Source organism: Capsicum annuum, chromosome 2 (genome assembly GCF_002878395.1).
Source record: "Capsicum annuum cultivar UCD-10X-F1 chromosome 2, UCD10Xv1.1, whole genome shotgun sequence".
NCBI classification, from domain to species: domain Eukaryota; kingdom Viridiplantae; phylum Streptophyta; class Magnoliopsida; order Solanales; family Solanaceae; genus Capsicum; species Capsicum annuum.
Genome location: NC_061112.1, coordinates 68,703,507 through 68,722,563, shown reverse-complemented (window position 1 = coordinate 68,722,563; position 19,057 = coordinate 68,703,507). Strand labels below are relative to the sequence as shown.

The window sequence follows — 19,057 nt, the reverse complement described above, 5'->3', positions numbered from 1 at the left end:
AAGATTATAAGATACACAAACGGTTACAAGATTACAATAAACAAAAGGGATAGATAGTTAGACCTTGATTGGTATAATCTTAAGAACCCAAGAACATGTGATACTCTTGAACCCTTGACGCTACACACAACGGTTAACCTAAATCATATGTTGATACAAGAGGAACTTTACCTCCTCTAAACACCAACGTCTCAAGCCATGAATGCAACACTAGTGATTCCACACTAGTACCACCCTAGTTTCGGGTTGGCTCCTAAAGAGAAGAGAGGACTTGTCTTTCAAAGTGTTATATAACTTACAATACCATCAAAGTCTAAGACAAAAATGACCTACAATGTTCTATTTATACTAGGTTACAACTAGAATACAAAATAACCAAAAGGCCCTTTAATGAAAAGCCTCAAAATATCGCCCATGGAGTGTAGTGTAATGAAAAGCCTCAAAAAGGCCCTCACTTTGTAAAATTCATCAACATTTTCTCTTCTCCACTCATTCCAATATATAGTGTTTCAAAAGTTCATTTGCTCTAATATCCAAAAATATTTCATATGGGTGGCTTACAACTTCATGTTGCTATGGTGTCTAGCCCTGGCATGGGCCATTTAATTACAGTACTAGCCTTAGGCAACTAATTAGCCACTCACCAAAATACCAAAATTACCAGTCTTGCTATCACAACAAGCTCTTTATCAACAGAAACCAAATTCCTCAAGAAATTCAACGGGGAAAAATCTATAGAAATAATTCCCATTCCTTCTGTGGACATTTCACACCTTATAGACTCCAGCTCTAAAATTTTCACTCAATTAAAATATTGGTCCGTGAATCTTTACCTGGAATTCGTTGAGCCAAAGCTTCCAGGACTCATCATAGTCTAGACGCTCTCATTGTCGACGTCTTTTGCACACAAATGTTGTCAATAGCTGAAGAACTTAACATTCCTAAGTATGTGTACTATCCTTCTACAGCGTGGACATTAGCGTCAAGTATATACTGCAAAGTGTTTGACCAAGAAATTGAGGGGCGAATATGTTGACCTTAAAGAACCTTTGAAAATTCCAGGTTGTAAAGCATTGCGACCCGATGACGTGGTGGACCCCATGTTGGACCGGAGTGATCAACAGCATGAAGAGTATCTTAAGCTCGGAATGGAATTTGGATATTTTGATGGAATCTTGATTAATACTTGGGATGATTTAGAGCCTGAAGCTATCAAAGCGCTTCCAAGCAATGAAAAGTTGCGGTCAGTTCTAAAGGTGCCAGATTTTCTAATTTATCCAATTGGTCCCTAGAGAAGAACAATTGAAATAACTGAATGTGATGAGGTAATGTTAGAATTATTATAAAAAAAAATTTCACTGAGATAAATTAATTTTCTTCATCTACTCCAAAAACACGCTTTGGCTTTCAAAATTTTGTACTTAAAAAATCAGAAATATCAAAAAATCAGAAATATCCTTGCTATCATTACTAGAAATACTTCATTAGTTGCTAAAAGTCAAAGTAAAAGGGTCAAAAATACCACTTTACTTTAAAAAATTGTTAAACTTTATCCATAGTTATATTTTGGGTCATATATACCCCACCATTATACTTTGGGGTCATATATACCGCCATCGTTATGAAAGTTTATATATATGCCTTTTAACTAACTGAATAGCCCAAATAACATTAATTGACCCTTTTTTAAAAAAAATCCAAACCTGACTCGACCAACCCATCAAAAGGACCCAAGCAAAATTGAAGGAACAAGGTTTGACAGCTGATTCAATCACGTACACCATCCTTGAACGCTTACGAAGTGGTTCTCATAGAACATTGAGAATTCACAGGCAAAATTCAATCACCGGTTGAGTGGTTAGTCCATTAAGGTGACAGGGAAACATGGACTATATTAGTCCGTTGGGTTAGTCCATAAAGAACTTTATCGCTCGGTTGTGCTTTCGCTTGAGCACTCATGGTGTTAAAGTGACATGACTTTTAATTTATACTGAGAACTCTGACTACTAGGAACTGAGCTGTCTAGAAGAGTGTCCTACTGTAGACGAGATGGATTTTTTCTTATGTGAAAGTTGTTACATGATCAGATCTCTTCGTCATAGAGGCAACTGGAAATTGTTACTTATTTACAAAATCCAAAGTGGTGAAATTGCTTACTTCTACAATGTTCGAAGTCCTCTTTGGCCATAGTAACCGCTCTAATATGAAAACATGTAACCTCCTTACTTTAGAGATTTGAATCTTGAAGCATGAGATATAACACTTATCACCCATGTTGCCAGAGTTGAGGTGAAAAGTGAAAAGTGAAAAGAAGACAGAAGTTGGGTCAAGTGCGAAGCTGCTTATTTCTTGAATAATTGGCACTGTTTGTGGAAATCAAATATTGAACTCAATTGATCGCCGGATCTTGAAAGAGTTGAAAAGTGAATCGGGACAGTAAGCAGTGCTTATTTCTGGCAAGTAAATTTGTGGAAATTATTGAACATGTACAATGCTTGGTCCTTTTGATGGGTCGGTCGGGTCGGGTTTTTTTAAAAAACAGGTTAATTAGCGTTTTTTGGGCTATTCTGTTAGTTGAAGGGCACATATATAAAATTCCATAACAGTGGGATATATATGACCCCAAAATATGACTAGGGGTAAAGTTGACCGATTTTTCAAAGTAGAGGGTATTTTTTACCTTTTTTCCAAAGTCCACATACGATATTTATAGTCAATTTCGTAGCAATCTAGTTAGCGTGAACAAATACTGTTCTTTTCATACAATGTTATTTGACACAGTAACTCAAATCTAAATTATGGTGTTCTTGTTTATATTTTCAAACAGGTGATTCAATGGTAAGACAAGCAAAATTATGAGTCGGTTCTATTCATATCATTGGGAGTGGTGGAACCTTTCGTTTCATCAAATGATTGAATTGCATGGGGTTTGGAATTAAGCCAACAAAAATTTATTTGGGTGGTACGTCCCCCATCTGATGGTGATGCAGATAGTGCATATCTAAACTCTGTGGGAAATGACATTCATGGCATACTGGAATACTTACCAAAGGGGTTTTCTAACTAGGATTAAAAATATAGGCCTAGTAGTGTCTTTGTGGGCCAAACAAGTTGAAATTGAGTCATTCGTCAGTTGGTGGATTTATGTCACATTGCGGATGGAATTCGATGATTGAGAGTCTTATGAATGGTGTTCCCATGATTGCGTGGCCATTACACGCTGAACAAAAAATGAATGCTGCCATGCTCATAGAGGAGCTAGGGATGGTGATTCGTTCGACAATTTTGCCAACGAAGAAATTGGTAACGAGAGAGGAGATTCAAGAAATGGTGAGAATTTTTATGCAGACAAAAAAAGGGAAGAGTATAAGGGAAAATGCAAAAAAGCTAAAGATGAGTGCAAAAAATGCACTAAGTGAAGGAGGTTTAAGCCTGTCAAACGGCCGGGTTGACCCAACCCAGACCACTAACCAAACCTGGCCCGGCCATCCCAAGGGCTGTAAGTTCTAGGTCCCGGGCTGGGTTAATTATTTTTGGGCCCGGTTAACCCAGCTCGGACCAAAATCAGTCCAGGTCCACCGGTTAACCGGCCCGGTTAAGTTTTTTTCAAAAAACAATCGAATTTTTTAATTTATATATTATATAAATTAAGATATAACTATATATATAGTGTTGTATATATATTGTTATACTCCCTCCGTCCCATTTTATGTGTCGTAATTTAATCGGGCACGAAGTTTAAGAAATAAAGAAAGACTTGATAATGTTTACCAAATTATCATTTATCAAAAAATATGCTACTATCTTTTTTTTTTAAAATTAAGTGGGCCCAATAAGGGTAAAAGTGTAATTGTGTTTTGAAATATTTACCAAATAAGGAAACATGACATTCTTTTTGGGATGGACTAAAAAGGAAATGATGACACATAAAATGAAACAGAGGGAGTATATTTTCTTTAAAGTACGTATATATGTGTGTATATTTTCTAAAGTAGTATATATTTAACGTATACATGTGTATATATTTATAATTTAGTATATAACTATATATTTAGTGTGTGTATATTGTAGTATATATTTTATTTAAAGAAGTACATATATTGAATGGTACGTATATATGTGTATATATTTTCTAAAGTAGTATATATTTAGCATATACATGTGTATATATTTTATAAATTAGTATATAACTATATATATATATATATAGTATGTGTATATATTGTAGTACATATTTTATTTAAAGTAGTATATATATTGAATGGTACGCATATAAGTGTATATATTTTTCAAGGTAGTATATATTTAACGTATACATGCGTATATGTTTTATAAATTAGTATATAACTAAATATATAGTGTTTGTATATATTGTAGTATATATATGTTTTATTTAAAGTAGTATATATATATTGAAAGATACGTATAAATGTGTATATATCTTCTATAGACATATATATTTAACATATACATGTGTATGTGTTTTATAAATTAGTATATAACTATATTTATATAGTGTGTGCATATATTGTAGCATATTTTATTTAAAGTAGTACGTATATATTGAATGGTGCATATATATGTGTGTATATTTTCTAAAGTAGTATATTTAACATATACATGTGTATATTTTTTATAAATTAGTATATAACTATACATTTAGTGTGTTATATATTGTAGTATATATATATTGTAGTATATGTTTTATATAAAGAAATACATTTATTGAATGGTACGTATATATGTGTATATATTTTCTAAAGTACTATATATTTAACGTATACATTTGTATATATTTTATAAATTAGTATATAACTATATATATAGTGTGTGTATGTATTGTAGTATATGTTTTATTTAAAGTAGTAGTACATATATTGAATGATACGTATATATGTGTATATATCTTCTACAGACATATATATTTAACGTACACATGTGTATATGTTTTATAAATTAGTATATAACTATATATATATTCTATGTATATATATTGTAGTATATATTTTATTTAAAGAAGTACATATATTGAATGGTACGTATAAATGTATATAGATATTTTCTAAAGTACTATATATTTAACGTATACATGTGTATATGTTTTATAAATTAGTAAATAACTAAATATATAATGTGTGTATATATTGTAGTATATTTTATTTAAAGTAGAAGTACATATATATTGAATGGTATGTATATATGTGTATTTATATTCTATAGACGTATATATTTAATGTATACAAATGTATATGTTTTATAAATTAGCATATAACTATATATATATAGTGTGTGTATATATTGTAGTATATGTTTTAGTTAAAGAAGTACATATATTGAATGGTACGTATATATGTGTATGTATTTTCTAAAGTACTATATATTTAACGTATACATGCGTATATGTTTCATAAATTAGTATATAACTATATATATAGTGTGTGTATAGATTGTAGTATTTATATATTGTAGTATATGTTTTATTTAAAGTAATACACATATTGAGTGGTACGTATATATGTGTATATATTTTCTAAAGTAGTATATATTTAACGTATACATGTGTATATGTTTTATAAATTAGTATATAACTATATATTTAGTGTGTGTATATATTGTAGTCTATGTTTTATTTAAAGTAGTACATATATTGAATGGTACGTATATATGTGTGAATATTTTCTAAAGTAGTATATACTTAACGTATACATGTGTATATGTTTTATAAATTAGTATATAACTATATATTTAGTGTGTGTATATATTGTAGTATATATATTGTAGTATATTTTATTTAAAGTAGTACGTATATATTGAATAGTACGTATATATGTGTGTTTATTTTCTAAAGTAGTATATATTTAACGTATACATGTGTATATGTTTTATAAATTATTATATAATTATATATTTAGTGTGTGTATATACTGTAGTAGATGTTTTATTTAAAGAAGTACATATATTGAATGGTACATATATATGTGTATATATCTTCTAAAGTGGTATATATTTAACATATACATGTGTATATATTTTATAAATTAGTATATAACTATATATATAGTGTGTTATATATTGTAGTATATATTTAATTTAAAGTAGTACATATATTGAATGACACGTATATGTGTGTATATTTTCTAAAGTAGTATATATTTAACGTATACATGTGTATATGTTTTATAAATTAGTATATAACTATATATTGAGTGTGTGTATATATTGTAGTATATTTTATTTAAAGTAGTACGTATATATTGAATGGTATGTATAAATGTGTGTATATTTTCTAAAGTGGTATATATTTAACGTATACATGTGTATATGTTTTATAAATTAATGTATAACTATATATTTAGTGTGTGTATATATTGTAGTGTATGTTTTATTTAAAGTATTACATATATTGAATGGTATGTATATATATGTATATATCTTTTATAGACTCTAAAGTAGTATATATTTAACGTATGCATGTTTATATGTTTTATAAATTAATATATATATCATTATATTGTAGTATATATCTTGTAGTATGTGTTTTATTTAGATTAGTATACATATTTAACTAACGTATAGTCGTATACACGATTACATGTGTAATTGTGTATATGTGTATTTAATTTTTAAATTCTAATGTAGTATATACTATATATATAATGTATATATATTGTTTAACGTATTTAAAATGTATATAGGTGGGTATATAAAAGATATTTGTTTTTTGGTTTTTGATCGAAATTTTAATCGATTTTGACCGGGTTTAGGTGGGTTGGACCGGGTTAGGTTAAGTGTGCCGATTCAGAGTTGATTTTAAAAAAATTACTGTTGGGCTCGGAACCGGCCAGGCCTGTTTAACTAGGCCTAGATCCGGACCAGCCCATAACCCGGTTAAAATTCACGGGCCGGTTCCGGATTGACCCGGCCCAACCCACTTAACACCCTTAAGGAGGTTCATCTTACAACTTAATTTTGTGAGCTTGTGAAGGATATTAGCATAAGAGGCACGAAGTGAGGAGGTTCATCTTACAACTCAATTTGTTGGAGGTTCGTCTTACAACTCAATTTGTGAGCTTGTGAAGGATATTAGCATAAGATGCACTAAGTGAATGAGGTTCATCTTACAACTCAATTTGTTAGAGGTTCATCTTACAACTCAATTTGTGAGCTTGTAAAGGATATTCGCATAAGATGCACTAAGTGAAGGAGGTTCATCTTACAACTCAATTTGAAAGCATGCCAAGGATATCCGCATAAGATAATTATGGCCCTGGTTTTGTTTTTTTGTTTTAAGAATAAATTGTCCTTTTAGCTTTTTATTTATATATGTGGGATTATGGTATTTCATATATACTTTTCAAAGACATTCAATATTCGAAGTTCATATATAGGTTCGATTATTCTAAATTCATGTTGAGCATATTCACTAAGAAGTAAGCACTCTGGATCAAGAATATCCACTTTCAGAACTCAAATTGGTTAACCCGTACCACTGTATTAATAATACGAACCAATATTGAACAAAACGAACTAAAACAATACTACTAAAATTTACGGCCAAAGAAATTTTAGTAAATAATTGACAAAAAAATGACAGCAAATAATTGTGGAAGTGAAACCCTAGCTACGCTAGGAATCACGCGTCATGTCACATTCTCCTCCATTTAATATTTCACGCCAAATAATTTTCAGCTATTAAACGATGAAGAGCACCGTGGCTTTCTGCAACTTGATATTAGTAATTGCCAAACATGTTTTTTAATAAAATAATAAAAATATTAATTCTGGAAGGAAATTCACTCTCTTTTTTTGTTTTCCATCTGGTGTTCGGTGCCCACATTGGAGCTCCGACTAATTCGGATCGTGCGTTGCAGGGCCCATTAAGGTTGCAGCACTCCCAACAGAGTTTTCTCCATACCCAAAGTCGAACCCTCGACCTCTGTTTAAGGGTGGAACAACTCATCCACTGCACCACAACCCATATTGGTAGGAAATTCACTGTCAATAGTTCATATATAAAATTCAAAAGTTGAGATATTTTAAATATATTTTTAATCATGAACTCTAACAGAAAAGATAATTACTTAAAAGTAGAGGTGGAGCTACAATATTATAGGGGTTCGGGTGAACCCAATAACTTTTGCGTAGGTCCTAGATTTGAATTTAAAAATTAAAAAAATAATATATAAATATTATGTGCGGACCCCAGTGGGAACTTGCACGGCCTGCAGGGCTTTATGAACTTATGTTTGTAGGTTCGAAACCCTCTGGAAGTAGCATCAAGTTTTTTCACCTTTTATGTAAAAAATTTCAATTTTTTTTAAAGAAAAAACAAAATCAAAACCGACGGGCTACATTAGCTTTTTTCGCCTTTTAGATAGACTTTTTCTATTTTTTTTTAAGAGATATTATTAAAACTCATTGGTACTTTTTCATTAATTTAGTGATTGTTACGTACTAAATTGAAATCGTTATCTTGTCTTAAATTCAAAATCCACAAACCTCAAATCCTAGCTCGCTTTGAAACTCCCTGACAGTGATATCAAGTATTTTCACCTTTTATGTAGATCTTTTCTATTTTTTTTAAAGAAAAAATAGAATCGAATCCACTGTCAACATTAAGTTTTTTTCACCTTTTATGTAGATTTCTTCTTCTTCTTTTTTCTTAAAAAAATAATTAAAAAAGACTGAATCGAAATCCATTGATACTTGTTCGTTAATTTGGCGGTTGTTATGTATTAACTTGAAGGCGTTATCTTATCTTAAAATTCAAAATCCACAAACCTCAAATTCTAACCTCACTTCTACTTAAAAGTGGAGTTGACCAAAGCACATTGTCAAAATAAGCCCAAAATTTTAAACTTTACCAGATTTAGCCAAATCCGTGGTGCACATTTCCTTCTCACCCATCTTCATTTTTCATCTTCATCTTCTTTGTCTCCTCTTTCTTTATTCCTCTGTCACGATCCGATTTACGAGTCATGATGATACCTACTAATTTCCGTCGGTAGGTAAGCCAATACCATAACCCGGAGCTAACACAATGAGTTACTTAGGTAAGAAAGGTCCAACATAAGCTAAATTTAAGGACATCAATTGTAAACACAAGGGTTCCAGATAGAATAATTAGTCATACAAGATACCAATCCCAAAACCTAGTAGAGCTAGTACAAGAGCAACTAATAGTATCCATACAATTTCAAATCTAGAATAGTTAATACATCTGTCTCGAATGCTAAAGACTGAATACAAGAGATGGAAGAAAATCGGGTGACTCGAACTCCAAGAGCTCACCCTATCTCCATAAATCAATCACTGCATGAACCATGATCAACGTCGACAACTAATACTCGAATCTGCACCAAAAAGGTAGAAAAGTGCAGTATAAGTACCAAAACACCGGGTACTCAGTAGGCATCATCGGCCGACTGAGCTAAATTATGATATAAAGATGATAAAGTGTAAGATAATCATAACTAAGTCAAGGCACAGAATCGAACCTGAATCATCTATCATAAGGCACCAACACGTGCCAATATCGCTGAACATCAAAAGTATGAAATATCGGAATCACAATAAGACGTAAGGCTTCAACGCATGCCAATATCGCCATACATAATATGTATTAAGCATCGATATTACAAGATAATATAAGGCATCAACACATGCCAATATCGTCGTACATAACACATATCAAGAATAGGTGTAACAAGATAATATAAGGCATTAACACATGACAATATCGTTGTGCATAAGAAACAAATGATTCGAAAGCGTAAAGCAACACAAGTCACTCACAAGAAAACACAAGTAAAAAGTTGACGCCCATACACCAACTAGTGCATAAGTGAAGGAACCTATCACGGCGTCCCATACCATCGGAGAGTACACCCAAGAGAATATAGAGTAAAGAACCCATTACGGCATCCCATACCATCGGAGAACACATCCAATAGACATAAATAAATCAAATCTCTAATACACATATACAAACACATATGTATATATGTATATATACATATGTATATATATATACACACATATATACATATGTATATATGTGTATATATATATATATACATATGTACATACATATATATATACACATATGTACATACATACATACATACATATATATATATATATAACGAACTTCTCATTATCCATGATTTTCCACAATTTCCATCGAACGAACATTTGCCAACATTCATAATTATCATCAATAATCTTAATTGAATAACATATACCAATATACTCATAATCATAATCACACCACCATATATGTATCTATCTCATCAATATACCCTATTTATCCTTACTAGCTAGCCAATACTTATTACTAAATCACTTATTCACTAGTCATCATATAACCGCTTATTATTATCCATCCACTATTCATCACTTAGTACTATTCATAAATCAACGACTAGCCATTATTTACTCACTAGCCAAAACTGACATCTAGTAAAGATTCACCACTGGACCAAATTCTTCAATCAGCCAACATAATCCCACTAGTCACCATCTAACGAAAGACAACTGATCACCATAAGTACACTTATTCATCTCTCAACCAACATCTCTAATTAACTAGCATCTTTAATCCACAAATCCTCATTAACAGTTAATTAACATCATAAACTTAGACATCAATAGCAACTAATCATCACCACCGCTAAACCTATTATCACTAACCACAATAATAAAATAATCATCCCTATTAATAACCATCAATGCCACTAGTCCTATTTATTACTAAGGTTCACAAATCCACTAGTCGCTATTAGCCACTTAAGTAATATCCACCACTAAGCATCTTTCATCTTTAAATCAACAACTATACCACTTTATAACTTAACTCATTAGAAGAATATAACTGAAACCTCTAATATCAATATTATAGACAACTACACAAGAACATAAAAACTATATAATTGTTATATATAGGTCTAGCCGAATTCAACCGGTAGGTGCACACATAGGCACATCAATAATCATATCCTCCAGCCTTGCCCATCATCATTATATCATCATCATATCCTCCAGACTCGAATCAAGTATCAATATCATAATCATATCCTCTAGACTTGAATCATATGTTAATATCATAATCATATCATTTAGACTCAAAACGGGGTATCTATATCATAATCATAGTGTCCTCTCACCTAGACAGACACCAATATATCATCATAATATCATTCGGCCGCATCGGGTATCATCATATATCATCACATCCTCCATCCTTGCTGAGAATCATCATCATATCAATATACCAATAATAAAGAACAAGCCCCACAATAGATAAAGTAAATGACAAGTAAGTAAATGGCAAGCCCCATGAGGGCTAAAGTAAAGTGCATGCCCCATGAGGGCTAAAGTAAAGTGCATGCCCCATGAAGGCTAAAGTACTTGACAAGCTCCACAAAGGCTAAAGTAAAGTGTAAGCCTCAGGAGGACTAAAGTAAATGACAAGCCCCACGAGGGCTAAAGTAAAAGAGAAGTAAGGATAGGAACACCTTTATATCTCATCATTCATCGTCGAGGATAATTTATCCATACTTATATGAATATATATAGCATGAATATTTCAAAGCATTAACAACTTCAATACGGTTAGTAGCATAGCTTCTCATGTAGTCAATAAATATACCTTTTAGAACCCTTAGTATCATGACTCATAATATTGGAAACAAGAAGGCTTTCTAGCATAATCACTAGTTTGGATACTAGGCAAAAGAATAACATAAATAATATCATAGACCAAAGGCCAAAATAATAGCCTAGTCAATGGCCCAAATGGTAACATAGTCATGGGCTTAATTAATAGCAAAATCCATAGGTACTCATAGCATAAAACATAATTTAGTCAATAACCAAATTTATTACTGCTAATATAATAACCATATTTCATTAACCAAAGCTAGACATCATGTCCCCAAGTACATTCTCTAAGAATTTAACAAGCATCTAAGGCCTCCAAGGCCACTATATCGATCCAAACTTAAGATGGCTCAAGAACCCACAACTAATCCACCAAAGTATACACTAAGTCCATCTTCTATCTAAGACTAAGCTAAGGTGTCCATGTCAAGTCTTATATGAATAACGAGCCATAATAGTCTTAAGGTAAACGTCTATCTCAAGCATTACTCCTAACTCCTTCATGGTAACTAAGTCATTCCCATAAGTATAGGTAACTAGGGCTAACCTACCCTTAACATGAGTGGCAAGGTCACTATCATCTAAATAAAGCAACTAGAGCATTCTTATGCCACCCATGAGACATGAAGTCCAAATAACCAAGAGTATTCTAAAATATGAATTCAAATGGCCTAAATAATTTAACTAATACCAAGTGTTACCATTTAATCAATCCAACACCTAGACCCTCAAAATCCAACAAGACATGATAATTATACTATAACATAGCTCAATTTAACAAGAAGTAAGCCTAACCTACCTCAAATCCAAAGAAAGCCCACTAACCGCTAAACCCTTGCTTTTTCTTTTCGAGAAGCTCCTTCAAGGTGACAAGCTATAAGAAACACAATCTATACATCATTACAAGAATTTCGATACCCATATTGCACCATTGTGCTTTGAGTCCCAAAAAAACACCGAAAACTGCAAGTGGGTCCGACATATGGAAAAACATTTTCGAGATCAATCAAATATTCAAATATCATTATAGAATCATAACCTTCAAGAATCAAGTAAAAACCAAGCTTATTTAGGCTAAAACCATGCCCTCAAGCTAATTGAGGCTTTGGTCAAAATTCAAGAGATCAAAGCATGAAATGGAAGGATTCTTATCTCAAATCCGTTGTTAATCACAAATATATATGTTAATCAAGCTTGTAACTCACCCCAAGAATTAATTAGAAGTTACCAAGTCATTATAGGGCTGCTAGGGTTCAAAGGGAAGTGGAAATGGCTAAAATTTGACCAAGGGGCTTTTTATAGTACCGCGGTTGACCCTATATGGGGTTCACAAGGTCAAAACTTATTTTGACCTCCCAGACTCATTCAGACTCCATTTTCTACAAACAAACTATATAAACCCATTAAATTTGACATTTTAGACGTAATGGTGAAGTTGGACTTTATATCCAAGGTAGTTTAGACCAAGTATGGGCCCCACCCCTTGTCTATCAATTTTCTCACTTTTTGACCAATTGGTCAAAATGAACTCGGGTGTCTTTGGACCCAAACCAAGGGTCTTTATAGCCTAAAACCAATATTCTAGAGCTGTTGGTGTAGTTGGAATTTCCATTCGAGGTCATTTAACTAAAGTTTTTGCTTGGTGGCTATTCGTAACCAGTGAAGATTTCTAAATGGAGAATCAGTTCTAAAGTCAAATAAACTGCCTGGTAATCGAACTATCAATTTTAGCAAGTCATAAATGACTTGGGGAAGCTATGGAAAATCCCTAACGATAAAAATAAGCAGACAGTACAGAAAATGATATAAATGGTTATTACAATATCCACTACTAAGGAACTTTCATCCCCGAAAGTTAAATATGAGGATGTACTTGAAGTATTAAACAGGTGAGAATAAGGCCCAAATCTCTATCTCTCTCTTGATATCCCAAGTGACCTCCTTCACTAGGCGGTGTCTCCACTGAACCTTAACAACTAGAGTTTATTTGAGGCACAATCGTCTCACATCACTAGACAAAGTAAGCACAGGCTTCTCCACAAAGGTCAATTACTCATCTAACTGGACCGAGTCCCATCTAAGCACATGAGATGGATCAGGAATATACTTCTGCAACATGGAGACATGGAAAACTAGATGAACTGTAACAAAATTTAGAGGTAAAGCTAACTCATGAGCTACCTCAATAATAATACGGAGATTCTCAAAGGGTCCAACATATCTCAAACTGAGCCTACCCTTCTTTCCAAGACTTATTGCACCCTTCATGGGCAATAGACTAAGGAATACACAATCACTAACTCCATCTCAATACTCAAATCCCTTGGTATGAGTAGGACTTCTAACTACTGAAACACCTTAGATTTTTTCTCTTGAAAATTTCTTGAGCTTTGAGCTCACTACCTTGGTTACGATTAGACCCTATGAGTTGTAGGATGTCTTGACGAGTTGTTGGGCTGAATCGTAACCAATCAGTAAGTTTTTGACTTAATTCTGCTCTGAGTACGAGTGGATCACTAAGAGCTGTAAAGATATGTTACAAGTCGTTTGGTGTAATCATAGGGTTCTGTGTTGACTACGACTAGATCATACGAGTCGTAGGGTCCCATTACAATTCCTATAGCTGAGTCTTAAGGTCAATAGTTTAAGGTGCCTTGGTGGTACTGCCTTGGTTATAACCCATGGTGATGAGTCATAAGGAGTGGTTACGAGTCAAGGAGTTTACTCGTAGTCAAAGAAAACACATTTTTAGCTTTTAAGTTGAGGGACTTCTAGACATTTTCCCTCTTAAACAATTAGAAACCCACGTCTTTTAACCTCTTGAGGGTGTCGTTATCTCTCAGAAATAATCTAAGTAACTTCTCAAATACTCCCAAATTCTCAAGGTCAAGAACGCTTATGGTTTTCAAGAGGTTGATCAATTAGGGATCTCAAGGGTGATTTCTCTCCATATATCTTACTGTTACATGCATGTTACTCTTCACTCATTGTTAATTTTATAAAAGCTTATGTTTTAAAGTATTGTTCTTGAGATATTTATATGGGTTTTGAAATAAAGGTTGGGGGTTCTGAATGTTTACAAATTGAAAAATGTTGCTCATGGTTTATATATGATTTTCGTGCTTTAAATATGGTTTTGAAATTATGGTTGCATGGGTATGGTAAATGAACTAGTGAATTTTGATTTTGCCAAACTTTTGACTTTCGAAGTTGTTATGTCCCCAAACCCCATAATGTAAAATTGGTTTTAATTATGAGATCTGTGAGAATTTATAAAATTGAACTAGTCTTGAACTATTGCATGATATAAAGAGGTATTTAAAATACAATGGTATAATTTAATGAACAAAGGGAGTCAGTGTCCCCCACCGTGTATTAATGAACAAAGGGAGTTGTTTTTTCCAAGTTAATGAAAATTGTTCTGGCATAATGTGTTACCTTGCAAGTGTAGTTGATATGACTATACAAATAATGTATGCCTTAATGTGGAATGTGGTTAAATGAATGGGAATTTGTGACAATTATTTAACTAGGCTCTAATAATGATTATGTAGCAGAGTCATAAAAGTTGAGGTCCGAGTGATTGATACTGGAAATCACGTTTGCTGATGCGGGGGTCTAAGTGACCAGGGAGGTTCGAGTCCCCCTTGTTATTATTTTATGATTAGGGAGGTTTAAGTCCTCCGTAAATCATTATCTGATCGGGTGCTTAAGTAAACTTAGTATATTTTGGGAGGTTTGAGTCCCCCGTGTACATATATATGAGATTATTCTCTGATTCATACGGCTATAAGAATTGGGACCCAACCAACGGGTGATATCTGGGGCCCATATAGCCCCTGGATACTATTATTTAATGGTTGAGCTACACAATCTTGGCTAAAGTTTTGAAACACATGTTAAGATTTGTTTCCTATCTCGACATGTGATATATTATAACACCCTAACTTTTTGATCCTTAGAAAATTTCTTGGATTTCTGTTTCTGGATGAGATACGAATAAGAGTACCAGTAGTATATTGGGATACAGTTAGTATAAGTTGGTTGGATGTTGACCAATGTTGGTTTGTGGGTTGGATTGGTTTCTGAAATGGATGCGACTTAGTAGATATGAGTTGTATTGGTGGATAAGGGTCATATAGTGTGGGGGTTTTCCTTTACTTAATCTTAGACTTGGTAGCTTAATTTAGATCTAAGTACGAGTGACTCACCATAGTCATAATCTAGGGTACGAGTCATACCATGGACTCGTATGGTAGACAGTGTTCGATCCTCTTTGATTCTATTCTGTCAGGGGTATGGGTCAAAGGTATGGGCCGTATGCTTTAGGTACTACTTGGTTTAGGTAAGTCATACATTGGACAGTGTTGGGTCCAAGGAGGAGGCCTAGGGTATGAGTGGTCGGTCCACTCGCATTGGAGGCTATGACTGGTATGGTTAGTTGTACCCCCTGACGGGAATTTTATGCAGTTTAAGTGGGGCAATTTGGACATTTTACCACTTAACCTATTAAGGCCCCATGACTTTTAACATACTTGGGAGGTTAATTTCCCTATTATTCTATTCACTAACACTTTGAAAACACTCTTTAATCCTCTCTAAAGTTCTTGGACAAAGGAAGCTAGGGTTTAATCATAAGGATTAATTTAGGGCTTGTGTTGGTGATTTCTCTCCATCATCTACTCATTTAAGACATGTTATCATTCCCTCGTTGTTAGTTCTAACTAAAGGCATATTTTGTAAATTGTTTTCATGGCATAATTGTTATATGGTTTTGGGTTTTCAAATAAATGTTGGGGATTTTGGTTATAATCGCTTGGTTATGGTTTTTCCATGTTTTAACTACGTATTTACATGTTTTAATGGTGGTTTGGATACTTGATTGCATGATAATGGTTAATTGGTATTTGATTTTAGTTTTGGAAACACCATGCCCCTAATATGTTTGATAAAATACCTATGACAATGCTTTTACTATATTGTTGGACTTTTTAATGGAACTATTGCATGGTATGGTTTGGTAATGGAACCCTAAATGGCATAAATGGTTTAAAGATTTTGGAATGGTTAATTGGAATGGTTTAATGGTCATGGTTATGGTTGATTAAACTTCTTTGTGGGGTACAATAGAATCCCCCAAGAAAATATGTTAATGAATAACTTGTAGGGTATATGGGACTCCCCTAAGTAAACATAATAATAGAACACTTGTGGGGTACTTGGGACTCTCCCAAGTTAGCTTGGTAAATTGGTACATGAGAAACCCTTAACTTCTTAAGGTTTGGCTACGGATAATACTTGAAAGTTATAGTCGGTATGATGATACCACTATTAATAGCCTTGGTTAATAATAAATGAAATAATGGATTGGTTGGTTGGAAATGTTTTTAATTGGGCAATAATGGCAGAGTGTGATAGATAGTCGTGAAGGTGGCAATTCAATAAATGAACACTGGAAACTCATGTTTGCTGACATGAGGGGTTGTCCATGGAGACCATTTGTGATAGTATAATGTACAAGAGAATTCTCTAAGTACACTATACATATGTATCATGGAGAGCAAAAGGTACTTGGGAATCCCCTACTCTTATGGTATCTCCGATTCATGCGGCTATAAGCATCGAGGCCCATTCAGGAAGTTACACTATACCCATATAGCCTGTGGGTTATTTTAGGATGGTTAAGCTATATATACACAGGTTAATGCTCTTAAATGCATGCTAAACCCAGTTCCCTTTCTCTATATGGATATATATATATATGTATGTATGTATGTATGGTTTGTATGCATATGGTTGGTTTACTTGGTTTTACTATATGATAATATTTTATCCTTATCCAGAGTTCATGCTAGCGTTCACCCACTAATCCATCTTCGGGCGGCTGTATCCCTACGCAATGTAGGAACCGACCATTTTACTTCTCCTCCATAGTGATTGGATTTAGGGATCAAATTTTAAATTGAAGTCATGATCTTCTTTCTTTCTAGAAGGCTCAATTTCAAGTTCATGGATGTTTTTTCACACTTCGGTTTATTTATAGATATTGGTTTTGGCTATGGTTGGAGGTATATCTTAACCGAATATTGGTTATCTTTTGGTTAGAGGCTTTTATGATACTACTATGGGTTGGTATGAGCGGGATCAATATTGGTTCAGCCTTAAGATTGACATCGGTATTGGGGTTGATATCATTTGACTAAATTTTCTCACTATTCCATCTTTTTCTATTATGTTATGGAACTTGGTTTGGTTATTATTTTTGGTTTTGCTTATGTTTTTTCTTGATTATGGTCATTGGTTGGAAGTGGGACGGTTGGACTCATTTGCATCGGTCTCGATCATAGACCTATTCCAGAGTATGGATTAGTCCTATTACACATTATCTTATTATATGGTTGGAATTCATCCGACTCAAGGCTTATGCTGGATGGTAGGGTTGGGTATCTAGGGTTTTTTCCGATCCTAGTGTGACTTAAGATGCCCATTATGATAAGGCCCCTAGTCGGGTTATGTCACATTGGTATTAGAGTTTTAGGTTCATGGTTAATTGAGAGTCCATAAAAACGTGTCTAGTAGAGTCTCTTTTAAGGGTGTGTAATGCGCCACACTTATAAGGGTAAGCTACAAGGCACTTAGGAATGTTTAACTTTGTTGGTATTCTATTCTTAAGCTTGGAGTCTAAGTCCTAGAATCTTCTCTAATCCTAATTTGTTTGCTTTTTGGATCAAACCTCAATGATCTGGAACACAAGAAAACTTTTTTGTTTCATTTAGGGACAATATGGAACGAACATAGGGGATCCATACTCGATCTAGGGTCCAGTCCCTAATATTTCTGAACTTTCACTGGTTTTTACTAGTCCTCTTAGGGTGTGGTGACAAATGCAAAATTTTGTCAATCGATTCATACTATTGCTTAATTAGTTGCTACTCCGGCTGAGCGGGATGCATTTAGTGTTTCATCTGCTGAGGCCATAAGGATTGGCTAGTTTATGAAGATGAATCATTCTGCTTTTACTGGTGTAAAGGTGAAAGAGGATCCACAGGGTTTCTTGGATAAAATGGCAAAGATATTTAGGGAAGTGCAAGCCATGAATGTAGAAGGGGTGAATTTTGTAGCTTATCAGCTCAAGGATGTTGCCTACCAGTGGTACGGGGAGTGGGATAAGGATTGAGGTGATGTTGAGAAGTTCTCCTTATGGGAGACTTTATCAAATGCTTTTCTGAATCGCTGATTTTCTCAAGAGCTAAAGAAAGCAAAGATGGAGGAATTTATCAATCTGAGATAAGGGAAAATGTCAGTCAAGAAGTATGCTTTGAAGTTTCATCAGTTGTCAAGATATGCTCTAGAATTGGTGTTTGATATGAGAGTGAGGATGATAAAGGTAGCTTCT

At 33.5% G+C, this 19,057-nt stretch overlaps 1 pseudogene; it reads left to right on the top strand.

Moving 5' to 3' along the window:
- Nucleotides 1–512: 512 nt before the first annotated feature.
- Nucleotides 513–3,777, top strand: LOC107857647 (annotated as a pseudogene).
- The last annotated feature ends 15,280 nt before the right edge of the window (nt 3,778–19,057 follow it).